Here is a 27493-nt window from a genome sequence, read left to right on the forward strand (position 1 = left end):
TTTAGGTTTCCCTTCTTTAGATATGGCCACCAGTGTGGCCATACGTTGGTCTCTTGGCAGCAGCCCTCGTCTTCTACTGTCTTCGTACATACTTTTAAGGCAGGGTGCCATTTTGTCCGGTTTGAGCTTGTATAGTTCTATGGGTAGGCCATTAGGGCCTGATGCCTTACCAGGGCGAAGGTCACAAATTGCCCTGGCCACTTCATCGTTCGTGAGCGTATTGTCTAACGTCTCCCGATCCGAGTCCGAGAGGGTCGGCAGTTGTATGTTTGCCAATAGATCAGAGGAGTTTTCCTCTGAGAGTTCCGATCCCCTCTTGTACACACTCCGGAAGTGCATGGGAATTCTCTGACAATATCGTGGGGCTCAGTGAGAACCGTACCCGTGCCAGTTTTTAGCTCTGGCACCACTCTCTGCGCCCTCTCTTTTTTATCTAACCAGGCTATCATTTTGCCAGCTTTGTCTCCGTGGTCGTACATCCATCCGTCCCTGTCCCTAGCAAGGGCCTTTGCAGCGTCAGTGGCCAGGGCCTTGTATTCAGCTACTTTTATTTGCAGTTGGTGGATAGCAGCGTGGTCCGCGCCCTCCCCTGCCTCCTCCTCAAGGTGGGTAAGGTCTTGTTCGATAGCGACCATTTGTTTCCCTTTCTCTTTACGCATCCCCGCTTTTGCTGAGAAGGCTTGTCCCCTTAATACCGTTTTAAATGCTTCCCACAGTGTAGTAGGGGAGTCTACCGTACCCTAATTTTCTGAGAAGTATTGGTCTATGGCCCGCGTGAGGGTGGCTTTGATTTCTTGATTTTGGAGGTACCAGGGATTTATCGGTGCCACACATCTTACCCTCCTCTCCCCAAACATGAGGTGGACCCATAGGGGGGAATGGTCCGAGATGCCGCGCGCTAAGTGTTTGACTTCCTGGGTGGTCACGCTCTGGTGCAGGTGCATAAGGATGTAGTCTATTCTGGAGAGGGTATTGTGTGCCCCCGAAAGGAACGTATATTCCCGTAGGGTGGGGTGTTGCCGTCTCCAGAGATCTGCGAAGCCAAATGCCTCAATGAAGTTAGGGTACCAGTTGTGGCTGGCACTAATGTCCCTAGACGGGAGACGGTCGATCGCTCCTGAGACGACCGAGTTGAAGTCTCCCCTGATTATAAGTACCCCCTCAGGTAGGGAAAGCAGGAGAGTGCCAAGGTCCTTGTAGGACTGTGTTTGAAGACCTGGGGGGATGTAGACTGCTAACAGAATCAGTGTTTGTCCTTCACATTGCCCCGAGACAGCCGTGAAGCGTCCCAGTGGATCCGACAACGTGTGCTGGATACTGAATGGGAAAGTGCGTTTGAGTATGATACCCACCCCTCTGGACCCAGACGTAAACCCGGCGTGTGCCACCATTGTGTATCCCCATCTGTTAAGTGCTTTACAGGTATTACCAATCAGGTGCGTCTCCTGGAGCAGCACGGCGTCCGGGAGATATCGCTTGAGGTATTGGAGTACTATACTCCGTTTCACCTTGTCCCCCAACCCATTGACGTTCCAACTCAAGAGTTTCAGACTTTTATCCCAATGCATTTCGGGTGTGACACTGGCTTTCCCTGTACAACCTGCGACCCTTGCGGTTCCATTGATTCGTTATACTATGTATTCTGCATGACCAATGAACAACCCTCCCGGTTCCCCCCTCCCCAAACAACAAACAGTGGGCATAACGTTGCTGACCCGGTAACACTCCCCCGCTCCCCCCACATCCCTGCTACCCTGCCACATAGGTCTAACTAAAACTACCCACATTCCCAACTAGCAGAGTGCCTATCGCCCCGTGAACTGGTCAACTATGACGTGAGGAAGTGGGCTAGAACCAACTCAACCCGCCCAGAGCTTCCCCCACCCCTCCTGTTAACATGGTTATCCCCAGGCAGTTGAGCTCCCAGGGTAGGGACATCCCCATCATATAACACAGGTATCACCATCACTTTCCCTGCAAGGCCCCCGCCCAACACTCAGCGAGGCAGGGACAGTCCGCCCGCCCGCCCGGCACACCCCCAGCACCGCCAGGGGCGAACGCGGGGACGGAGCGACCCCCCTCCCAGAGAGACCGGGCCGCCCCAATCACCCGCCCCCATCTTAAAGTTCAACAACAATGTGTACGTTACGATTTTCAGTTATTGTCTCTCTGAGTCCGGGTCAAGAATTCCGGTTCCGTCAGTCTCTCTGCGCTGCGTGCGCCCCCTGGACTGCTCGATCTCGATCTCCTGGAGCGAGTGCCACCTCGTTCTGCATCAGGCCTCACGCCTGTCGCCCCCGACTCGTGGGTTTGGGGGTACCTCCAACCGCCTCTCGCTCCGGAAGTCTTCTTCTGTGGCGACTGCCCGTCTAGCCAGTCCTGCGCCTCTGTCGGAGTGGAAAAAAAGAGCGTCTTTCCGTCCGCTATTACTCTGAGTTTCGCTGGAAAGAACATCATGTACTTCATTCCACTCTGCCGCAGGACTACCTTCACCCCTTCGAAGGAGCGTTGCTCCTGCTGGACCTTAAGTGTAAAGTCCGGGAAGAAACGGATAGTAGAATTTTCATAGTGCAGGTCTCCCTGGGCCCGGGCCGCCTGTAAAATTGCATCGCGGTCTCTATAGTTGAGGATCTTGGCGATAATGGTCCTGGGAGGTGCCCCCGGCTTGGGCCTGGGGATCGGCGCCTGGTGCGCCCTCTCGATAGTGAAGAGTGAGGAGAGCCGCTTCGGTTTAACCCCTTCAGTGCCCGCCCCTTTCCCCGCCCAGTGCCGGCCATTGCATTAGCGGGCGGGGTCTATGACGAGCTGGACTCGTCATGGGCACAGCGCCACCGCGGCCCATGACGAGTCCAGCTCGTCATGGGCACTGAAGGGGTTAAGGTGTTTTAGGATGAGATCCTCCAGGTAGAGGTCCACGCTCGGCCCTTCCAGGCCCTCAGGGACCCCAACCACTGTAACGTTACTCCGACGGGCCCGCCCTTCCTGATCTTTGAGCTTTAGGGCCATTTGGCAGTGCTGGTGTGTAAGGTTGTTGATTCGCTCCTCGAGTTCTTTTGTTGAGGTCTGGAGTTCCAGCACGTTGGCTTCGTTTGTTTTAACCTTGTCCGCCGTTTTGTTCATGTCTGCTCGCATAAAGTTCATTTCGATGGACATTTTATCCATTTTGGTTTTGAGGGTAGTCCCCAGACCCTTGATAGCCGCCATTATGGATTGTAGAGATGGTTCTCCCTCGCTAGGCTGATATCCCTGTGCATCGCCGTCCTGCGGCGCTGGTTTCGGGACTGCGTATTTGTCCAGTTTGTTCGATTGCACAGATGTAGCTTGCTTGGGCTTCATGGTGCTGTTCCACCCCCTGGGTCCCACCACGTTGGGTTGATAATTGTGCAGGCCGACTGAGCGCCCCCCGGGGTTGTCTGGTTACACTTACTCGGTGGAGCGTCCGGCCGGCGAGGAGGCCCGGGATGACTGGAGGCGTACGCCCCCCCTCGCCTTTATGCCCACGAGCACTGATGAGGACCCACCACTGCCGGTCTGCCGCTCCTCGGTCCTCTTAAGGATTGCACTCCGCCCGTGCTCGCGAGCCTCCGTCTCGGCCCGCGCTCATGGCGCACGGCGCCCCAGCAGTCCGCAGCCGGTGTCGCGGTTCCAAACTCAGGGGAGGAAGGGTGCCCACAGCCCTCCAGTTCTGCCAGCAGGGCTCTTCCCTCGCCGTCCACCCCCCGGCGGTGTGACCCGGGCCAGTGCGCCAGAGCTTGGCCTCCGCTCTTGGAAGCTGTCAATGGAGGCGGTGAGGGCCCTATAGGGCTCCATGGGCTTATTGCCCGTCACGAGCTGAGGGCAGTCTGGGTGCCAGGCCCACGGGTCCTCAACCAACATTGCCCCCTTTTATTTCTTCCAGCAGCGCTTCCTTGAGGTTAGGTGGGGGGGGGAGGTAAGGCCCCCAAAAAGCTTCTCCGGTCCTTCCCCCAAGCGGGCCCCACAGCTCCGTCCCGGCTCTCTGTGTTATATTCACCTCAGGGGATGAGGGCCGCCGCCCCCTCAAGTCACCACCGGCCGCGGGCGTGCACCGGGCTGCGGCCTCCGCGCTATGCTCACAAGAGCGTATGGGCAGCGCCGGTGCCGCCGCGCCGCTCTCTGTACCTCCGCAGCCTCTTCCCAATTTTCTCCACTGCGACGGCAGCGCCACCAGTGTCGCGAGCCCAGCCGTCCCCCTCCAACACGATCAGAGGGCTCAGTGACGATTTGTGAGTCTCTGGGTGGGGGAGCGCGCGCCGCGCACTCTAGCGGCCGTCCCCGTATTCTCCACCCGCGCCCCTCCTCGCCGGCCCGGCTCCTCTCGGATCGCAGCGTGGCCGCTGGGCATCCGTTTTCAGCCACGTTTTCGACGCTTTAGTCCCACTGGATTATGACAATTCATGGGGCACCCTGGGGCTCGTCCTGACGGATATTTTTACGGAGGTATGAAGGGGTTAGGGCCTCGGCTCCGGTGGAGCTCGCCTCTTAAGCAGCCATCTTAGTTGATGCCAGGCCACGCCCCCTTACTTTCTGATTTTAACACACTAATAGGATAAGGGTTATGGCCGACCAGGATATCACGCAGGTTGGGTACACAGGTTGGACTGGTCCGAGTTGTAAAGTTACTTCCACATTTAGAAAATTTGAGTCTTTAGCAGTATAAGGCTTCAGACTGGATCTTGGTGAAGCTGTCAACAAAAGCAGGAAAAGCTCTGAGTGGGAAAAATCTGGAGTTCAGGGACAGGAAGCCGTCAATGTCAATCAACAGCTGATGATTGTCAGGCTTGGTGAAACTTTCTACCTTTCCGACCTGCACTCTTTTCTGGAAATCAGATTTCCTCAGCGGGGCAAAGCTGCAAGCTGTAGTCAGCGAGGGTTTGATGTCATCGGATGCTGGCTGGTGCCGAGTTCTCTGAAACGGATTTGCTGCCTACAGAGAACAAAGCAGGAGCTGCAACGAAGACAGGTCGAATGGCACTGCACCCTCAGCAGATTGGCTGGCTGTCAAGAATTCCTGTCATACGAGGGGAGGAAAACGGTAACCAGCGAAAACGGACTACATCTCCCAGGATGCTTAGCGGTTGAGAGGTTATGTAAATAGGAGAGCTGTTACATAACTCAAGGGAAACACGCCCTTATGTAAACAGGAGAGCTGTTACATAACTCAAGGGAAACACGCCCTTATGTAAACAGGAGAGCTGTTACATAACTCAAGGGAAACACGCCCTTATGTAAACAGGAGAGCTGTTACATAACTCAAGGAAAACACGCCCTATAAAGGGAGGAACCGGGAGGTACAAGGCTGTCGGATATTGTGTTTACACCGACGTACCTGCTTCGTGAAGAGCAGTGTTCCGGAGTGGTGCTCCAGTAAGGCAAGAACGGAGGTAGGTCGAGTCGTTACTCCCTGGGCCGTGTCTTGCCCCATCGTCACCTGTGAAGGACCCGGAAGCTCTACCGGTCAACCATTGAGCTTCGCTTTTTGACTCGGCTGAGTCCAAGCGCAGTGGCGCTTTTGCTGGTTGGAGTCGTAACTCCCAGCCCGACCAGAGACACAGGGACTGCCAGCTGTAACGCACACCAGGAGGTGTTTGCCGCGTTACAGACTCGGAAGTCCACAGGATCGATCGAGCGGCTGCTCTCGGTTCAGTCTTCTTGCTTGTGATTGGGGTATCGGTGACGCATCACCAGGAGGTGACTCCGCGTCCCGGTGCAGTCTGAGGAAGAGGTTGAGCGGCTGCTCCCTTCAGGTAGAGACCCCGGCTGGGTGTTTCCCTGACTCCTCGATTCTCCCCAACACTCTTCGTGCCCCTCACAGCCTACCGATTGGCATTGTCGGCCATTTCATTTCTGCCCTCTGTTGGCATACGCCGGGATCGGCGTATATGCAGAGGACGGTTAGGACCATCCGTGCTGTGGGCTGGTAACGTACTTAGCCTGGAGGATTCCAGTGACTATAACTTTTGTTTGTTCTTTGTATTTTATTTGCCTTCATTAAAAGAACTAACCCTTCACAAGTGGTTGCGTCCTCATTGTCGTGTCTGTTAAACGATCCTGAGACGTTCAGGGCGTTACAAAATATCCGACCTTAATAACACTAACTGTCTCCCGGTCGATAACAGACATGGCAACACTTGATGATGTGCTGGCTGCTTTAGCGGCCATGCAAGTTGAAGTGGCTGCCTCTAGGCAAGAAACAGCCGATGTAAAAGCCAGACTGGATGCTATCCAATTGGACCCGCTCACGCCCAGCACCTCCCTCACGAACCAGACCCCTGCGGTAGTAGTGGAAATGCCGGTAGCCATCCCCTTGGCAACACCAGAGAGGTACAGTGGGGATCCTAACACAGTGCAGGTATTCCTCACACAAGTGGCGCTACATTTATCGTGCAAACCAAAGGCGTTCCCCACGAGTCAGGCTCGTGTGGCTTTCCTTATATCCTATTTGGCTGGAAACGCGGCACAATGGGCCGTACCTCTGGTGAGCAGGGACGACCCCCTCTTATGTGATTGGGGTGCTTTTCGCGAGGAATTCCTGAAGGTATTCGACAGAAGGGCTGACTCGTACACGGCGGACCGTGAAATGCTTGAGTTGAGACAGGGATCCAACGACCTGGTGCAGTATCTCAACGCGTTCCGAAGGCTGGTTGCGGAAACCAAGTGGCCTGTTGCTAAACAGACGGCGCTCTTCCATCAAGGGCTGTGCGATGAGCTCAAGGACGCCGTGGCTCATATTGACCCTCAACCCAAGACATGTGAGGGCCTTATCAACCTGGTATTACGGCTGGAACATAGGCTAAGTGAAAGAAAGGGGGATCATGGGAGAAAAGGAAAATCCCTTCCATCCTATGTGACGGTGGGAAGTCCTGAAACTTCCACCGCATCCAAGGGAGAACCCATGGACATCAGCGCAATACGAGCGAGCCTCACAGCCACGGAGAAAGAGTCACGCCGTAAACAAGGATTGTGCCTATATTGTGGCAAAAAAGGCCACTACGTACGTGAATGCCCTGCCAAACCGAAGACGTCACGTTATCGGGCCAACCGGTCGGTAACAGCCGTGGTGGACATACCGGCGGAAAACTAGAGGACTCCAAGACCAGAGAAGGGGCATCTCGGAGTCACTCATCCATCCCTTCACTTTCCAACTCGGTCACTAAGGGACAACGACACCTGTTTATCACGGTGCACGTGGGAGTGCATGACCAGTGGATACCCGTTGTGGCCATGGTGGATTCAGGGGCCACTGGCATGTTTATGGACCACAACGAGGCATGCAGGCTAGGGCTAGTGCTTCTTCCCAAAGCAGTTCCCGAAGACGTCTATGCGGTAGACGGAAGGCGATTGGTGACGGGGCCCATCGGACAGCACACGGGGGTCCTTCCGATGAGATATGGGAGGAACCATTTGGAACAAATCGATTTTAACATCATCCGAGCGCCCCAATATGGCGTCATATTGGGATTGCCGTGGCTACAGAAACACAACCCCTTTGTGGATTGGCCAACACATCGCATCGAAATGACGTCACCGTATTGCATCCTGCATTGTGGAATAAGAACGGAATCCCTTGACGCAGATGAGAGCGGGAGTCAGACGGTGGCTACAGCGGCAGAAAAAGATGTGGCTCTCCCCCAGGCTTATCACAGTTTTGAGGATGTATTTGATGAGGTGAAGGCGGAAGTGCTACCACCACATAGACAGTTTGACTGCCAGATCGACCTGGTGCCAGGGGCCAGCGTTCCCAGCGGCAGGCTGTATGCCCTGACGGAGCCTGAAAACGTGCATCTCCGGGGGTACCTGGATAAACTCCTCAAGCTAGGATTCATCCGCCCGTCCAAGTCTCCGGCCGCCTCGCCACTCTTCTTCATCCCGAAGGCTAATGGGGAGCTGAGAGCCTGTGTGGACTTTAGGGCATTGAATGCGATAACCATAAAAAATCGGTACCCCTTGCCTCTCATCAGTGTACTTCTGGAACAGGTCAAGAAAGCTCGTATCTACACCAAGTTGGATTTGAAAGGGGCATACCATCTGGTGCGCATGAGGGACGGAGACGAGTGGAAGACCGCCTTTAAGACCAGGTTCGGCCTTTTTGAGTACCTCGTCATGCCGTTCGGTCTGTGCAACGCCCCGGCAGCCTTTCAGTACTTTTTGAATGAGGTATTCAGAGAGGAGTTGGATATCTACGTGGTCGTATATATCGACGACATCCTCATCTATTCGTCCAGTGTGGAGGAGCACGTACACCACGTCAAAGCTGTGCTCCAAAAGCTGAGGGAAAACATGCTGTTTTGTAAACTCAGCAAGTGTGACTTCCACGTCACATCCGTGGAATTCCTCGGAGTGATGCTGAGTCCAGAGGGACAGGAGATGGCAGAACGAAAGATCAAGGCGGTGAAAGAATGGCCGGTGCCCCAAAGCGTGAAGGACGTCCAAAGTTTCATTGGCTTCGCCAACTTTTACAGGCGGTTTATAGATGGATTTTCAGGAGTGGTGGCCCCAATCACACAGCTACTGAGGAAGTCCAAGGAGTTTGTCTGGTCCCCTGAAGCGAACAAAGCCTTTGAGGCCCTGAAAAGCGCCTTTGGTAAGGCGCCGGTGTTGGCTCACCCCGATCCGGATCTCCCCTACGTGGTGGAAGCGGACGCGTCGGATGTGGCGCTGGGGGCTATCTTGTCCCAACGCAACCACGACACAGGGGTGCTTCATCCCGTTGCGTACATGTCCCGCAAACTCAACGACGCCGAACGCAACTACCATATTGCGGAGAAGGAGCTTCTCGCAATCAAGGACGCCTTCACCGAATGGAGGCATTGGTTGATGGGGGCAAGACATGTGGTATCGGTGTACACGGACCATCGGAACCTACAGTTCATGACGGCCACTAGACACCTTTCTCCCAGGCAGCTGCGGTGGATGATCTTCTTTGCGGGGTTCAACTTCCGCATCACATATCGGCCGGGGACGGAAAACCGGAAGGCGGACGCCCTGTCCCGTCAATCTGCAGTTAAGGAACCATTGCCTGCAACCGAGCGTTCCATCATTTCCCCGAGGATGGTATTGGGGGTTATCCAACCGGATACTTTCCTGAGGGGAATAAAGAGAGGGATCAGGTCATTCGCATGGCGGAGGTGGCTCCTCAGTCACAGAGAATGGCAGCTGAAGGACGGGATACCCCTGAAGGGCAGGTGCCTATTGATACCCACGCCTAGGCTAAGGAAACAAGCATTCATCTGGTGCCATGACTCTCCATGCGCAGGTCATTTGGGCTTTGAAAAAACGGTGGCTAGCATGGGACGGCATTTCTGGTGGCCAACCATGAGAGTGGATGTCAGGAGGTGGGGACAGGAGTGTCCTACGTGTGCTACCATGAAGGCCGACCATGGCCGAACCCAAGGGCTCTTACATCCACTTCCGACCCCGGATAGACCATGGGATAGCATATCACTGGACTTCGTGGTGGGCCTACCGGTAGACCAGGGGATGACGGCAATACTGGTGGTGGTGGATTACTTGACGAAAATGGGGCACTTCATCCCCTGCAAGAGAGTCCCTACGGCCGGGGAATTGGCGTCACTACTCCTAAAGAATGTGGTACGACTGCATGGATTACCTGGGGTGATCGTGTCGGACCGGGGGTCGCAGTTTACTGCGCAATTCTGGAAGACTTGGTGCACTGCGCTGCATGTTAAGACCGCCCTGTCCACCAGCTACCACCCTCAAACGGACGGCCAAACCGAGCGCCTGAACCAAACGCTCAAACAGTATCTGCGATGTTTTGTGGACCAGGGCAGGGAAGAATGGGTCGACTTGCTATGGGTTGCAGAGATAGCCTATAACAACGCCACTCACAGCTCCACACAGTCATCTCCGTTCTATAGCAACTATGGCCAACATCCCAGGTTCTTGCCATTTCTACATCCGTTCAGAGAGGACAGGATTCCCGCCACAGCGGACAGGGTGGCACACATAAAAGACACGTTGATGCGCTCAAGGGCTGTCCTAATAGAGGCCAAGAGAAGATACAAGGCTGCGGCAGATAGGAAGAGAAGGCCCGGGCCACTGTACCGCACTGGAGACTACGTCTGGATATCCACAAGAAACATGAGGTTTCGAAAGAACAGTGTGTTCCATCCCAAGTACATGGGCCCCTATCGAATTACCAAGTGTATGGGTCCCGTGAACGTGAAGGTGTGCTTGCCCCAGTCATTGCGGATACACCCTGTCTTTCATGTATCATTGCTCAAACCAGCACCCTCCAAGCCGTCTGGGACACCTAGGCCGGTATGCGTGGAGTCGGAGGTGGAGTATGAAGTGTCGGGCATACGGGCGTCCAAATGGCGCAGGGGGAAGCTGTGGTACCTGGTTGCGTGGAAAGGCTATGGCCCGGAGGAGCATTCATGGGAACCGGCTGAAGGGGTTCATGCTCCGCGCTTGGTCTCCTTGTTCCATCGGCGTTTTCCTGCCAGCGCTGGACCCGTGGGGAGCCGCTGAGAGGGAGGATGTACTGTCAAGAATTCCTGTCATACGAGGGGAGGAAAACGGTAACCAGCGAAAACGGACTACATCTCCCAGGATGCTTAGCGGTTGTGAGGTTATGTAAATAGGAGAGCTGTTACATAACTCAAGGGAAACACGCCCTTATGTAAACAGGAGAGCTGTTACATAACTCAAGGGAAACACGCCCTTATGTAAACAGGAGAGCTGTTACATAACTCAAGGGAAACACGCCCTTATGTAAACAGGAGAGCTGTTACATAACTCAAGGAAAACACGCCCTATAAAGGGAGGAACCGGGAGGTACAAGGCTGTCGGATATTGTGTTTACACCGACGTACCTGCTTCGTGAAGAGCAGTGTTCCGGAGTGGTGCTCCAGTAAGGCAAGAACGGAGGTAGGTCGAGTCGTTACTCCCTGGGCCGTGTCTTGCCCCATCGTCACCTGTGAAGGACCCGGAAGCTCTACCGGTCAACCATTGAGCTTCGCTTTTTGACTCGGCTGAGTCCAAGCGCAGTGGCGCTTTTGCTGGTTGGAGTCGTAACTCCCAGCCCGACCAGAGACACAGGGACTGCCAGCTGTAACGCACACCAGGAGGTGTTTGCCGCGTTACAGACTCGGAAGTCCACAGGATCGATCGAGCGGCTGCTCTCGGTTCAGTCTTCTTGCTTGTGATTGGGGTATCGGTGACGCATCACCAGGAGGTGACTCCGCGTCCCGGTGCAGTCTGAGGAAGAGGTTGAGCGGCTGCTCCCTTCAGGTAGAGACCCCGGCTGGGTGTTTCCCTGACTCCTCGATTCTCCCCAACACTCTTCGTGCCCCTCACAGCCTACCGATTGGCATTGTCGGCCATTTCATTTCTGCCCTCTGTTGGCATACGCCGGGATCGGCGTATATGCAGAGGACGGTTAGGACCATCCGTGCTGTGGGCTGGTAACGTACTTAGCCTGGAGGATTCCAGTGACTATAACTTTTGTTTGTTCTTTGTATTTTATTTGCCTTCATTAAAAGAACTAACCCTTCACAAGTGGTTGCGTCCTCATTGTCGTGTCTGTTAAACGATCCTGAGACGTTCAGGGCGTTACACTGGCTCATTGGTCCCAGTCCCTTGACAGTTCTCCCGGCAAAAAGTTAGCAAAATGTTTATAAGTTCTAGGTTTATAGGTTTAGTTGGGAGAAATATACTCTCACACCAGTCAAGGGATTTGGGTTCTAAGGAACAGCACTTGGAGGTCAGGACACACTCCTGCAGAAGCCACTAGCAGGGCCAGGGTCCAGGGCAGATCCAGTTGGAAATGATCAGCTCGGGTCTTCCAGAAAAGTGGCCTTCTTGTAGCTTTTATTTTAATATAGCTCAATAGAACATTAGCCAACTGATCCCTGGACCCACTTTTCTGTCCTGGGTACACGCGGGATTAGGCCTGGCCATTGAAGTTCACCTCACAGGCATCAACAGCATGTGCAGTCCTTCTTATGTCTTACACAGGTCCAGTAGTGTTCTCCAAGAGAGACCCAGGGTGCTAAATATATGCCCGGTGCTAGTCTCTGGGCTTGATTGACTCCTGGCCCTTCATTAACTCATTGGAAACAAACTGCAATTGGTAACCCACCTAGAAATGCAGCAGTTCTTGTGGGCCCTAGTGCAAACAATCTCACAGTGCACATCTCTACCTAAAACTAAGATGGCAGAACCTTTCTTCCCCTGGGGCAGTACCTTTTGCAAAATATTTAGATCAAATTACAACTTTATCAATCAATTGAGTTCCTAGCAAATAATAATACGCACAAGAATCAATTTCTTAGCTAGATCTTAGGATATAGGATGAGGTAAATTTATTAACTTTCATAATGTATTTCAGTGCTTTCCTATGGAACTGCTAACCTTACTACATTGAAAATAGCTTTTTGGACCCTTTCACAGTATGGACATATTTTAAATAAACATTTGCAAGCCCTACTTTTGCCTTATTGGGCATTAAAGCCTACCTATAGTGTCATCTTCAGGATTTTGGGGGCCTAAGCTCGGCATATTTTGGGGGCCCCTGTGTGGAACCAATTTGACTTATATTATCCATTTCCTACTAATTCAAGCCTGCATGATGTCAAACAATACTGAATTATATGTTAAAAAAATGCAAAAAATATCTGAAATAGGTCTTGCTCGGGACTCCTTAAGGTGACACTGGGTAGAAAGACATGGTCAGAGTTGGGTGTAGGCAGACAGGGAGTGTGGTTTAGAGGGAAAATGGAATAGACAAAGGTTTAGTAGAGAGAGAGTTCACTTTCACAGGGTACCCCTCGGATGGTTTTGTCCATGCCCTAAAACATCTCTGCCTGCTTAGGGGTGACTTGTTAATATTTAAAAGGAAGGCTTAGGCCTGTTAAAAGGGGTTATTTTGACAGGACAAATTTGCATTTTAAACCTGCACAGCACAGTCACTCATCAAGTTTTGCACTGTCTCTCTAGCAGTGGGACAATATGTGCTCCAGTTCACCAGTGACAACTTACAGGCTCTGGGTATAAATTGTGCCATACACTATGGACTTCCAGGTAAGTACAATAGTCACAGTAGAGCCAATTTAAACATGTTTTGGGGGTCAGATCTCATGCACAAGGACCTGGCTGAGTCCAAGTGCACAGAATTACAAAAACAGCAGCATCAGTTGAAACAATTGGGGTAGATTATACTAAAATTAATATTTTCCTACGCTGCCACAATCTGTCATTTTATATTGCTAAGAATCCGTATGGGCCGGCACCCTCCCATACAGTCGGGATCATTTCGGTATATGTTTTCCAAAGTTTCTTCAGCCATGATCTCTCCCATTGAGAAAATACTGGTGTTAAGCTCTCCATAACTTTCATCGGAGGTGGGTGTCCTGCCTTTTCCAATACTTTCTGTGCTCCCCTTTTCATTGGAAACTCTGCATACACAGTCCTGTACATCTTCAGGGTGTATGAATAGGGTCTGGCATGAACTGATGGATTCCTTTGTTTTCTCGTCTCTTTTTTTATTTTAACATGGCTTCTTTTTTTGCTGTTCTCAGTTATCGGACCATGTCGTGTAGAGGAAGCCTTAGTGTGGTCTTTAGTGGCTGCTGCCACACATAATCCTGTTCATACACTACTGTCTCTGCTAATGTATTTGCTTTTTCCACTTATAGTGAAATCAAAAACATCGTATTGAGCTTTTTTTTGCTATTTTGATGGGCTTAAGTGATAGTGATATATAAAACATTTCCTAAAGTGCGCAATTGCAGAGGCGTCTTAGCGCTAAACATTTCTGCTAAAAGACCATCAATGATATAGGTTACAGATTATGACGGCGGGGATGGAAAAAAACATGTTTTCAATAGTTTTTAAAGGAGGATAAGTTATACTGAGATCTCAACACAAGAGGCAGAGAATTCCACAGCTTGCAGACCATAGTGGAACAAGTGTTTACAATGCAATGGTCTCGGCATTGTTAAAGTTAGAGCTATTGGCATTGCTCATGACATTATTTTTGTTTATGTTTTTAAAACATTTAAAGAAACGGCATTGTTATTTACAATGTCAATGTCAAAGCTTAATCTCTCTCAAATGCGAGACCTATTGCATTTGCACCCACACACACAGCCAAACACACAAAGCCACCCACACACACAGAGCCACCCACACAGAGCCACCTACACAGAGCTATTCACATAGAGCCACCTACACACAAATAGAGCCACCCACACAGAGCCACCCACACACACACAGAGTTACCCACACACAGACAGAGCCACCCACGCATAGAGCCACCTACAAAAAAAGCCACCCACACAGAGCCACACACACAGAGGCGCACACATACACACACACACACATAGAGCCTCCTACACATACACAAACCTTAGAGTGGCTGTTGGGGAAATCAGGAAATAAAGACGTGGCATTCGAGGAAGCACCGGAGTTTAGGTTCAAAGGGGTCCAAATAAGACAAAGAGCTGTAGTTTGGTGTTGCTGGCAGGTGGCAAAATGTTGCTGTTTGTTGACACTGCTGTGTGGCAATGGTACTGTTGCTCTTGTTGGCCGGTAGGAGAACAGCAGTTACCACTTTAATGCCTGGCCCAGACAGCCTACACCTGCCAAAGAACAGGATACAATTATTACTAATTTATCCAAAATGTCAGGGATTAATCTGCCCAGAATAGAAGTCATTTCTCTCGGGGCATCTGCATTCCTATGCAGCACGTGTTTAGAGGTAATGTTACTGCAAATCTGCCTTTTGGTGTGACCCTGTTTTGGCACCTCGACACAACAGGTACAACAGCTTGTGAACACTGAATGTATAGTTGCGAAGTCAACATTTTGCAGTTATTGACATAATCCCGAGTCCACCTGTGAACATTTTAGAAAAGGATGCTGCCGCACGGACATGCTGTATTAAAGACGCTTTACTTCACACAATGAAGAAGCGTTTGCTTTACTGAGAGACGTGATGCACTAAAATCATCTGTTGTCAATGCTAAAAGGGGGAATGCTGTACGAAGAGTAAATATCATCGACAGTACCTGCCATTGTTCACTTTAGGGGGCCCTCCTGCTTCATTAGAATATACACGAAATTAAAAGTTGTTCACATACGTAAACAGCTAAACGTGGGTACAGACCACTCACTCCCTCACAAAATAGTTACCGTCCAAACCAGAAAAACAGAAACCTACATACAGGCTGCCGTGAATATTTTAGTACCGAATACCATGATTATAGCGCTTGGAACGAATACAAGTACTAACTATCCAAGAGTACCTGTCTGTTACTGGGAAGGGCCGGTAGTCTGCCACTAATAGTATTGCACCGTTTCCAAGAACTGCAGGCACGCTTCCTTTCAAAATGAAGTTAAATACAGGTACTAAGTACCTGCCCAAGTAAAGCTCTTCATGAACCACATATGCCCTTTCAAATGGGGGTGAGTGAAGTTAAAGTCTTGCTCAAATTCCTAGTGCACAGCACAGTCACATCATGTCAGGGTGCAACGGGGACAATTACAACGGAACGTTTAAAACATAGACATTTTATTGACAATGAAGGATTGACTATAAAGAAATACTAACCTGTTCCAGACACCCTACAAATCCAAAAGAGAAACATTTAGAACTACCAAGTTACATTTTGCCAAACCTATGTATGCGAGACGAAGCAATTGAAGGCTGTACTTTCACCTTCATGTCCAATTCACTCCAATGAGTTTAAAATGGAGCTCTGGTAGTAAACCCGAGGATCTCTCCTCAACCTTCTGAGTGGACTTAAAAATCACAGGCATCCAACGGCAACCCCAAACTGTCAGGTGGAGCCCAGGAGCAGCGAGTTGGAGGGCTGCAGCGAAGCTCCATGACAAACTGTGTGGCGGTGGGAGCTGCCCAGCCGCAGCCCCACAGAGTGTAGTTCGCGAAACTAGAGGAGGCTCAGCCCCGTCTCCACGGAGCAATGGTGCAGAACCGGACAGTTCGGCCTCGCAGAGTGCTAGGTGGTCAGTACGGGGGCATCCCAGGCCATCACCGCGCGCCAGTCGGCGCCTCTTCTCAACAACCAAGAGTCGCAAATGGCACTCACCGCACTAGTAGCGGCCCGGGCGGGGGTGCAGGCCCGTGACAGGGTAGCAGGAGAGGGACCTTCCAAGCGGGAGCCACTGAGGTCGGAGCGGGGGAGGACGGGGCACCTGGGGTGACGCGCGCTTGACAAAGGTACTGACCGGGTGGCTCTCGATGGATCTTGCCAAATAGGACAGGGGGCGCAGTGTGATTGAAATCTTAAGGGAAAGTACTCCGCTTTACACGGATCACCAGTGTATCCCAGCTGTCTCGTGTGTCAATTCACTAAGGCAAATAAGGACACGCAGTTTACCCAGTAAAAAGTAGGCCGAGGAGAGGGAGCGAGCGCCAGGGGAGGAGAGCGAACAGCGCCAGCCGGAGAGGACAGGGGGAGGAGACCAGAGCAGCAGCCGAACACAGGAGCACCGAGGGAGCCGAGAGCAGGGGGAGGGGACGAGCACCAGCCGGGCCGTGGACGGGGATGACGCCATGAACACCACCATCTTTCTCCGAGGTCAAGCAGAAATGCCTCGGAGAAACGCAGCATCATTTTCGGATTCGGGGGCGTGTTTTTCTTTCTCTCCTCTTCCCATTGGATGGAATGTTTCCATTCCAGAGGAGAGAAAGAAACTAAAAAACACACCCCCGAATCCGAAAAAGACGGGGCTTAATGGACAGACGCCCCTCTCCTCCAATGGCTGGCCTCCGTTTAGGAAGCCAGCCAATGGAGAAGAGGGGCGGGTTTAAGCCCCACACTAGAAAACGTTAAATCTCGCAAGCGAGACTGCGCAAGCGCAGCCTTCGCTAGCCGAGACCTAAAAACGTCTACCTCTTCTGGTTTTTGGGAACAACTACGAGCTTGGCAGCTTCAGATCTTAAGTTTTGAGTGAGCACATGGCAAGAGACCTTTTTCCGCATAGACACAGGACCTTCATTGTGCAAAGCTTTATGGATAATGCAGAGTGCCTTGAATCTGATTCTATTAGACACCGGCAGCCAATTTAAATAACAGATGTTTTTAGAAATTGAATAAAACTTTGGAATCCTCAAAAGAAGGTGAGCTGCCACATTTTGAAGTGAGTGAGCTTTAGCAAAAGTTTTTTCTGTAAGCCCAAATGCAGGGCATTAGAGTAATCAATACAAGATAACAACTAGGGGAACAACAAACTTCTTGCATTCCACAGGAATAAAAGGAAAGATCTTCCTCAACGTCCTTAAAGGTAAAAGCAAGACAATGTTACTTTGTTTATTTTGTCTGAAAAACTCTAACAAACTGTGCCTACAACAGTAAAGGTCATTAAAACATTGCTTTTTACTTGGTTTTAGGTGACATTGCAGTGGGAACAAATACTTTAACATGGAGTCAAGAGCAAACTTGGATAATTTGAAAAACAATATTACTTGAGCACTAAAAAGGGACAGGCCTGGTACTTGTTCTCGACTTTGGAATAGACTCAATTTCACTTCTAAACAGGATATCCTGATTTACCATTTCACTATTGAATGTTTTTAGGGTAACTACTGTCAGACAATATGGCTTTAGAAACGTTTTCAGAAAGGTTCAGTAGAACTTACCTACTCATGTACATAATGCATTGATTTTAAGGCCACCTTGGGCATCTTGGCGCTGATAAGAGATTCTTATTGTTACCCATCTCAAGGGTATGCTGTCTTTTTTGCTCAAGAACCCTCTTGCTGATTGATTGAGCTTGTAGCTGCAGCCCTTACTTGTGCCCTTCCTCCACCTGCTGTTGTCTTTCTCTTTCTCCTGCTGTGGCTTTTAGCGTTTTTGTTGTTTTCAGATTGCCCCTTTTCCCCTGCCAAGGAGACAGGAGTTCACGATAAGGTGAAGCTCTCACTATAGTGAGTCTGCAGAAAACATTTTTAAGAGACAGAATCCTGAGAGAGACAAGACCTTTGAAAATGGTGAGATGAATATCAGGTCATCTTTAGCATCCAAGCCATCCCATTCTCAGCTACATATGTCTGACTGCTGCCCCCCACTCCGTGCTTACACAGAAATATTCATGCCTCCTCTGTTTGGGCACGTGATAGCCTACAGAATCTGCTGTAATATAGTCATCTGCTGTTTTAAGAGGTAACAGTACTTGCCCTGCATATTGTGGGAGGTGTATCTATGAGAACGTCCTGTGCATTTGTGCCATACCTTTTGTAACTTGCATACTCCTGATGGAGAGTAAAAGTTTAAAGATGATTGTCTCTATAAATTCTCACTATTCAATGGGATTTACTATACTAATTTTAATAAACTGTGCAAAATAGATAATGACGAAAACCATGAGATCTTTTACTGCATCATAAAAGCATGCATAGGTGTTCTGAAACCCTGAAAATGTGAAAAACATAAATACACAAAGAGAAAAACAGTTATTTGCTTATGTAATGTAAACACGCATTTAAGAAATCAAATATGGTTAAGTCAGAAAATGTGCTGCTTATTGCCTAACGTGATAAATGTAAAGAAATTCTAACATAATGAAACACTTGAAAACGATTTAAAGGTTTAGTTCAAAGATGCTTGAAAGTACAAGAATTAGCTGTTTTAGTCTAGTAATACATGAAAATGAAGGTGAATAACAAAAGCGACGCATACTAATCTGATTGAAAAAAAAATGTGCGACATGTTTTTTTTAGTAGTACCTAAAATTGGCATGTAACTTTTGGAGAAAAGAATAACAATTGAATTTACTAAGAGAATTGAATTATTCATATTTAATGTGTTTTTTGTTTTAATTATTACGTGATAATGAGTTAACAAAATTCATGTAGGCCTCAACTGCCTTCTTTTCCTCGTTTTGAAAAGCAGAATCTAGCTGAAGTAGTAATTTCAGATACTATGAGAACTGTTCCGTTTGTTTCTTTTCATGCTTATAAACAATAGGCCCTTTCCTGATTCAGCCATGCGTTTGATCGAAATGAATACATACAATTGCAAATCCAGAGAGAGCATCTGGGAAAGGACAGACAGTGAACAAATGAATTTTGTTACTTCTGAGGAAAGGATGAAAATTATAAAGTTGCTGAAATTGATGATTTAGCAAAAAGGATTACTTAATGATTCAGGATTTCTTAGTGAGGTATTTATCATACCATGAGCAGCCCACTGTGGACAACCAATGGAAACCATAACATACGATGGAACTGATACTTTGTGGGCGTAAACTGAGAACTTTTGGAAGTATAATTGCCCCCTTGGAGGAGGAATCGGGGCTAGTTATCATTTTCAATTTCCCTGCCTGGTATGCTGTTGGACAGAACTCTGATTCTAGTTCCTATGCCAAATCCTGTTGAACTGGCTCAATTTGTAGTTTGCCAGCTGGCAAAGTGTGCAGGTATAACTCTTCGGCTGGAGAGTTTATGGGCTCATTTCTGTGACCCCTTACGCATCAACTCTGCAAATTTGGTTTGTATAACATAAATGCTGAACTTAACCTTTTCATATGACGCTCTCTCTCTCTTTCTTTCTTATCCTCTAGGTGATTGGAACATGTTTAATGCCTGAATCTGTATGAGATTGTACAACTAATTGTACTAAATGATTTCCATAAAAACAAAGCTAAAATGTGAATTGGTGTTTCTTGACCATTCAAACTGAGGCATAGATAAACTATTTGATGAGAAATCTTCATATCTGTGTTATTCTTGGTGTGGTAACTTCTTGTCGTAAGTTTAATCAATTTATGTCTTCTTGATAGGTTGTTTATTTGTCAGAACAAATTTGACATCTTCTTATTCCAGGTCCTCATAAGGATTTGCCACATGTTCTATTTATATCCAAGTCCCTATTAGCTTATATAGAAGATCCATCGGAGTATCTATGGCTTTTAAGTTGTTTGATATGGGCCCAGAAAGGAAACAGTCAGAAAAGGTATGAAAAGATGTAAGTATATGAAACTAGTTTTACATAGCTTCCACTGGATCAGTTTTCTGGTAGCCTGATAGATGGTTAGTTTGACTAATTAAACTATGATATGAAGAAGCATGATTAAAAGTGATTGAGTTTTTACATTTTCTAAAACAACAAGGGGACCCAAAAACAGCCGACCAGGGACCTTGGGAATCAATTATTTTAAACAACAGTGTTCCCTAGAAAGGTACATAATAGGAAACCAAGCAATGAATATAGACTCAATCGTTGCTATATTAAGTGGACATGTCCAGCTGGACAGAGGTCTGATATTTACTTGTAAGCAATAAAGACAATAGTTACACAGAAATACATAAAATGGGACACAAGCCTGTGTACTACTTAGCCAGTGGAGGACACAACAGGGGAAAAAAAGAACAACAGGGGGCTCAGGCAAAGCTTTTTGGTTTGTTACACATAGACAATACACAGTGTCATGAAAAACAAATCGCAAGGAACACCTTTACAGCGAAATATCTGAAAGTTTTTGGCGTATAAGGTGTATTAAAGTGTCGACGGCGTTTCGATCCATTGAGAAAATAGGCGGATCATCATCAGGATATTCAATTCATGCCTGTTAGGTAGAGCATTATTAGCCAGCAAGCTCTATTAGGGGGAACTTGGGCGAGGGAGCGGGGGCTGCTGCAATGGCGGCTCCAAGAGTGATTGAGTTGGAGTTCAAGGCGGATTGAAGGGGAGTCGCGTGCGTGCACTCAGCTGGCACAGTCGCCGGTGTTAAGGTGAAAGAAGACTGGATAGTGGGACTCTCTCGTGCGGTGATACAGACTGTATCACTGCACGAGAGATTCCCGCTACCCAACTCAATCACTCTATGGGGTCCCAAATGACCTACGTCATGAATATTAATGAGGTTGGTCACAATTTGCGACCCCCTAGGAATCGCAATAATCACGGGGATGGTGGCCTGCTGAGATTAGCAGACCACCATGTCCATGATTGCTTTTCAATAACAAAATCTTTTTTTTCTGTAAAGCAGCCCATTTTCCCTTAAGGAAAATGAGATGCTTTTGAAAACAAAAATTTAAAAGTTTTCTTTTCAATTATTTAGGAACAGGCAGTGGTTCGTGGGACAACTGCCTGCTCTTAAAAATGGTTTTACAAACATTCACAAAGGAGAAGGGGTCCCTTGGGGACCCCTTCCCATTTGCAAATGGGTTACCACCTACTTGAAGTAGGTGGTAAAATGCTAATGTTTTGCTACCACAATTGCGGTCACAAAACATTCCTACATATCGATGCGATTTGGTATTAGGAAGGGATGCCCTAAACATGCCCCTTCCTAATACCGAATCGCAAACCCATTTTGCGATTCAGTAACAGGTTACCGAATCGCAAAATTAGGTTTGCTGCATCGGAAAAGCAATTTTTGCGTTCACAAACAGGCAGATTCTGCGAATTTACCCGTTTGCTAACGCAACAATGCTTGATACATCTGCCCTATAACTCCGATAGGAAATACATTGACTAATGCCAATCGAAGTATAAATATACACATGAGCAAATTAAAGGTAGAGTTAGAAGAAATGATATTGGGAACTATTAGTCCAAAGAGACTATCAAAATACCGTGATGAAGAATTATTATTCATGTGCAAAGCTATAACTCGAAAGGCGGATAATACTCATAAGACATTTGCTGAAGTAGCACAGAAATATGGAGTGGATGTAGAAAAGTCCAAGGCTCTACAGAAAACCTATCGATTGGATTTTAGTGACAAAGATTTGGAGAGTCTAAATTCTTCAGGAAAGAGATTGCAAATTAAAGAATTAATAACAATCCTGAAGCGGTGGGGTGGAATAGAAAGTTGGGAAGGCAGATGGGCTAAAAAGAACCAGTGGTACTGCCTCTATATCCGATGAGGGATAAAGAAAAGAGAGAGAAGGATACCTTGGCCTTTCCCATGGGAGAGGTCCCAGGAGGAGGGTATGTACATGTCCCATGGAGTAGACAGGACATAGTATCCTTTACAAACGATTTCCGGAGGTTGGGGGAGAAAACAGTCGAGTTGTATAAGCAAGTGGAAAGGTTTGTGAAGGTTTCAAAGGTCCTGTTAAAGGATTTTAATCCTTTATTTTATATTGTGGTCCCTACAGACTTATGGGTGGAATGCAAAATTGCAGTTGATTGGCCAGAAACAGAGTATGCTAAGGATCCAAAACAGACGCGCCATCAGGAGACGCGATGAAAAAATATAATCAGGTTATTACATATTTGAAAGGAAAGATTTCACTGAAAAAAACAGATTGGGTAAATATAGACCAGACTACCCAGGAACTAAAAGAAACAGTCCACGCTTATTACGAGAGGCTCTTGCAGGCATTTTAACAGTATTGTGGAATTGAAAATGTGCCGGGGAAAGATATGGGACATTTAGTGTATCAGTTTGTTTACGGATTGAGGCCTCAGATTAGTGCTATGATTCAAAAGCATTTGATTTGTTGGCAGAGCAAGTCAGTTGATGAAATATTGCATTATGCAAAGTATTGTGGCGATAACATTGAAATGCGACATAAAAAATTGAAAGAAAAGTTGATGTTGGCACAGATGAGGGCAGCCAAGAAAGGATATGAGTAGGCTTTCCTGTTTTTAGTTTCTATTCTTGGTAAATTCTACTGTTTTTTTTCCAGTGTTTTCAAGTGATTTCAATACCTTAAAAAAAACAGTGGTCATCAGTGGTTACACATTTTCGCGCCATTGAAAACAACAGAAACAGTGTTTTTCCGGTGTTTATGGAAAGTTTTGCTTTGATTATTGCTTGCTTACTGCACTGATTGTACATGGTATATAGACAGTGTACGTACAGTGTATATGAGGTCCAAATAAATTTCTGAAAATCAAATTTATTGCAGTACCCCATACAATACTTCTTCAGTGAGTCTTGGGTCATGTGCGCTCGCTCTTCCCTTCCCATGTAAACCTTTTTCTGTGAAAAGGCCCTCTCAACATTGGCACTTGAGACGGGCAACGCCATAACAGCCAGTACACAATTTGCTATGTCTGGCCACCGACATAGCTTTCCATGTCAATACTGGTGCACTTGAAGATTGCAATTCAATGGGCAGGTTCTGCAACATTTGCGTTGAATTGGCCGCTTATACCCTTAGAGTTATTGAAGCGGTCAAAAATGAAGCCGCACTTTTGAAACTACGGAGAAAATTCCCCTTTATGGAAGGGATCTAGAACATGTAAGAGTACCACAGTGAGGTTTCATTGACTTCAAATGCCATGGTTGGTGAAGGGACATTTCCATGCATCATTGCAAGCCATTTCTCATACATTGTAAAATAAAAGTTTCGGAATTGCTCTTCAACATTGTTTTGCTTACCAAGTGGCAAGCACTCTAACATGTAACATGTTGCAGTTCCAAAGTCACTAAGTGTGTCGCCTAGCTTACTCTCAAGGAGATGTTACACATATACACCAATTATGCAGAACACCTGGACATGAAGTGCTGATGGAAGAAATTGATCATGATTGCCTTGACGTGACTGGGATGTGTACCAAACCATGACCTGATATACAAGATACCCCGTTACCAGAGTCAGATCATGTATTGTTTGTGGATGGATTATGCTTGAGAGATTCGGGAGGTACCTTGTGAGCTGCATATGCGATCTGTACTGTGGTGGGTGTAGTGGAAGCATAATGGTTGAAAGGAGTGTATTCAGTACAAGTGGCTGAATTGATCACACTTACCATGGCTTGCAGCATTACCGAACAAATGATAGTCAATATGGTTTCAGGGTGGAGTTTGATTTTGGGCAGTTTTGGTCTCAAAGTGGGTTTATGACCTCTTCGGATTCACCTATCTGAAACAGAGAGTGTGTAAGAAACCTATTGATGGCACTACAATTTCCGGCTCAGATTGCAGTGGTGAGGTGTTTCGCTCATCAAACTTGACATGATTATGTCACCGTTGGCGATAGATCTGCCGAGGAGACTGTGCGTTATAGACAGTGTACGTACAGTGTATATGAGGTCCAAATAAATTTCTGAAAATCAAATTTATTGCAGTACCCCATACAATACTTCTTCAGTGAGTCTTGGGTCATGTGCGCTCGCTCTTCCCTTCCCATGTAAACCTTTTTTTGGGAAAAGGCCCTCTCAACATTGGCACTTGAGACGGGCAACGCCATAACAGCCAGTACACAATTTGCTATCTCTGGCCACCGACATAGCTTTCCATGTCAATACTGGTGCACTTGAAGATTGCAATTCAATGGGCAGGTTCTGCAACATTTGCGTTGAATTGGGCGCTTATACCCTTAGAGTTATTGAAGCGGTCAAAAATGAAGCCGCACTTTTGAAACTACGGAGAAAATTCCCCTTTATGGAAGGGATCTAGAACATGTAAGAGTACCACAGTGAGGTTTCATTGACTTCAAATGCCATGGTTGGTGAAGGGACATTTCCATGCATCATTGCAAGCCATTTCTCATACATTGTAAAATAAAAGTTTCGGAATTGCTCTTCAACATTGTTTTGCTTACCAAGTGGCAAGCACTCTAACATGTAACATGTTGCAGTTCCAAAGTCACTAAGTGTGTCGCCTAGCTTACTCTCAAGGAGATGTTACACATATACACCAATTATGCAGAACACTTGGCAGACAAGGGTGTTTTCAGACTCTAGTTTTTCTGTAAAAATCTAAGAATGCAGTAGAGTGTACTTTTTTCACATCACTATCATTATGAGACCAAAGATCCTCACATTTCTTGCCTTTGGCATCATCACAACAAAAATACTGTAAACAGTCGACACATGGATAATATAGCATTCACAGCCTCTTGGACTGAGGACCATCAGCTAAGTGACAAAGTTGGGAGGACTTTCTTTGATGCCACACAAAACACAAAATGAGAAATATTTGCGTTTCAGTTCCCGTGCATAACAAAACAGTACACCAAAATGGACTAAAAGGTTAATAGAATTCTTCATTAACTCAGAAGATTGTAAAGATGCTTTCAGCATACCATCTAACAAGTGGCAAGGATCTCTGACAGGGAAGCACTTCAGCTCAGGTATCGATTTTGTCAGGTCATTACACAACCTTTTCATATACGTAGCTGAATCACTGCAAATACAAACAATATCACTCCAATCTTTGTTGAACTTGGAAAGAACCTTATAGCAGCAGCATTCCAAGTGACACAGCGTTCCATGTTTTCCAAAAGTCTGGTGTCATGTTTTCCCCACTATCCCATAAACTTGGCGATAGCACCCTTTTCACATATACCTGTCACTAAACCTTGCATTGAATGTTTAAAGCCTGGGGTGTTGGCAATTCACCTACTATCAATACTGACTGACTAGAAATTGGGGGCTGATGTATCAAGGGTTTTTACCCATTTTCTGTGGGTAAATGTGATGACATATTGGGAAAGATTCTTATTAAACCAGCCATTTTACATATCAGCGAAAGACTCAACATCAGCCAAAATATCAAATATGATTTTGATATGTCCAGATTCTCTACAGTTTATAAAATAAATGAACAAGACCTAAAACATGCTTCTTAACCTGACATCTTTAGACCACAAAACTGAAAAAAGCAAAAGGAAGAAGAAACAATAATTTAGTGACATCCCTAAGCAACAAAACTCAAGTAGAATAATGTTAGCCCAGTCTTTCTTGGTGCTAGCTTGTATAACAAAGTTATATTGTATTGGCCCCTTCAGGAAGAACAAAATGACTCTTTTACTCTTCTTTGCCTTTCTTTGAATGACATTTATTTTGTGGTTGTGCAGGTGTTTTTTCAGTGTTTATATGTTTACACTGGTGAGGGCTATTTCCCTTTTGGTGGGGTTTTATCAGTTATTATAGGTTTATACCCAAAACCGAACAGCCTGGATATGAGGGGTTTGATTCAGATTTTAAAGGCATGATACAGGGAAATGGTCAGACTACCACTGGAATGAAAGGTGTAATGGTAATCCTTTACCATATTGGATGCCACCAGAAAGGGGACGTGGATCAAATATAGAGTTATTGAAAAAAACTTTCCTTGTCACAGTTGCGGCAAGTTCGGGCATTGGAAGCAAGAGTGTAGGTCTAATTTGGTTAATCAGGTAAATTGATCAGCAATTGTGACAGGTGCAGATGGATAGCTTCAATCACCAGTGACTAGTGATATGTTAAATCAGTCAGCGTTAAATGTAAGGGGTCAGAATCAGAATATGCCTTAAGCTCCTATGCAAAATTTGAATTGACAAATACAGAAATACCATGTGAATATGGGTTTTCATACCAATGATCAATTAAATCCCAAATGTAGAAGTGGCTTCACATTATTTATTACAGATGGATGACAGTGACTCATATAATACCCAACTGATGGTGCCTGAGAGGGGAGGGGGAATGCGGGATTGCGCATCCCTAGAAGTAGATCAGAATGGTCCGTATGTGGATGGCAATGTAAATGGAAAACCTATTTCATCCCTTGTAGATACTGGTGCTAACCGATCCACTGTGAGAACTGTAGAAATTCCCAACCTACCCCTCCCAGGAGAAACAATCCAAGTAGTAGGAGTATTGAATCAATTAATTTCAACCCCAGTGACAGAACCAGTGCAAGTATAGATTGGAACATTTGAGTAGATGCATAAGTTTGCGGTGTGTGATACTAGTCCAGTGAATCTGTTGGGATGAGATTTATTTGCAAAATGAATTACTCCATTTATTGTACACCGGAAGGAATAGAATGTCATACTGAAGATGAGGATGTAGTGTTTAAAATGGCTAGATAAAAGACAAAAGTGAAGAGTTTGTATCCCTTACTTACTGAAAATGATTTAACTTCTGTATTGAAAGAGATGGTCCTGCCTAAAGTGTGAGATTTTTCAGGTAAAGATATTGGACTGATGAAAGGAGTAGCTCCAATTCGAATCACAGTGAAACCAAATACAGACTATCCGAGAACCCCAGCATATCTTAGTCCTGAGACTTTTGCTGGAATTGCCCCATTAATCAAGACATTAATTGAACGAGGAATTTTGAGAGAGATTTTGGGCAGCCCATGTAATTCACGTATCATGGGCATACGAAAACCAAATGGGAAATATAGAACAGTTCAGGATTTGCAGAAGATTAATCAGATTGTGATACCCTGTTGCCCAATAGTACCAAATCATGTTGTAATTCTATACCAGATCCCATGTGAAGTTTAAAGGTTTTCGGTGATTGACTTCTGTCATGTATTTTTCTCCATTCCCTTGCATCCGGATAGTCAATATTTATTTGCGTTCTGGTTTGGAATTGATGTTTTGGCATGGTGCCGAGTTCTACGAGGGTATACAGAAAGCCCCTCAATTTTCAATCAAATCTTGAAGAGAAATTTGGTGTCACTAGAAATGCCGAATCACTCTGTGCTCGTGCAGTACATTGATGATTTGTTAGTGCCATCTGGAACTGAAGAAGCATCTGTTTCAGATACTGTGTAAGTAAGTGGACATAAGGTAGTTCTCTATTTGGGACAT

General features: G+C 47.0%; 1 long non-coding RNA gene across 2 annotated transcripts in view; it reads left to right on the plus strand.

The window, feature by feature from the left end:
- LOC146862907 (uncharacterized) overlaps positions 1-27493 on the plus strand; it is a 542829-nt gene that overhangs the window by 124444 nt on the left and 390892 nt on the right. The window contains exon 4 of one of the 2 annotated variants that reach the window (XR_014978197.1): positions 17396-19718. The exons of the other annotated variant lie outside the window; for it this stretch is intronic. This is a non-coding gene — a long non-coding RNA (uncharacterized LOC146862907). Of the gene's footprint in view, positions 1-17395; positions 19719-27493 lie in introns of those variants that run through there. 2 annotated transcript variants of the gene reach the window in all.

Source organism: Triturus cristatus, chromosome 2_2 (assembly GCF_964204655.1).
Source record: "Triturus cristatus chromosome 2_2, aTriCri1.1, whole genome shotgun sequence".
In the NCBI taxonomy this organism is placed as follows: Eukaryota; Metazoa; Chordata; class Amphibia; order Caudata; family Salamandridae; genus Triturus; species Triturus cristatus.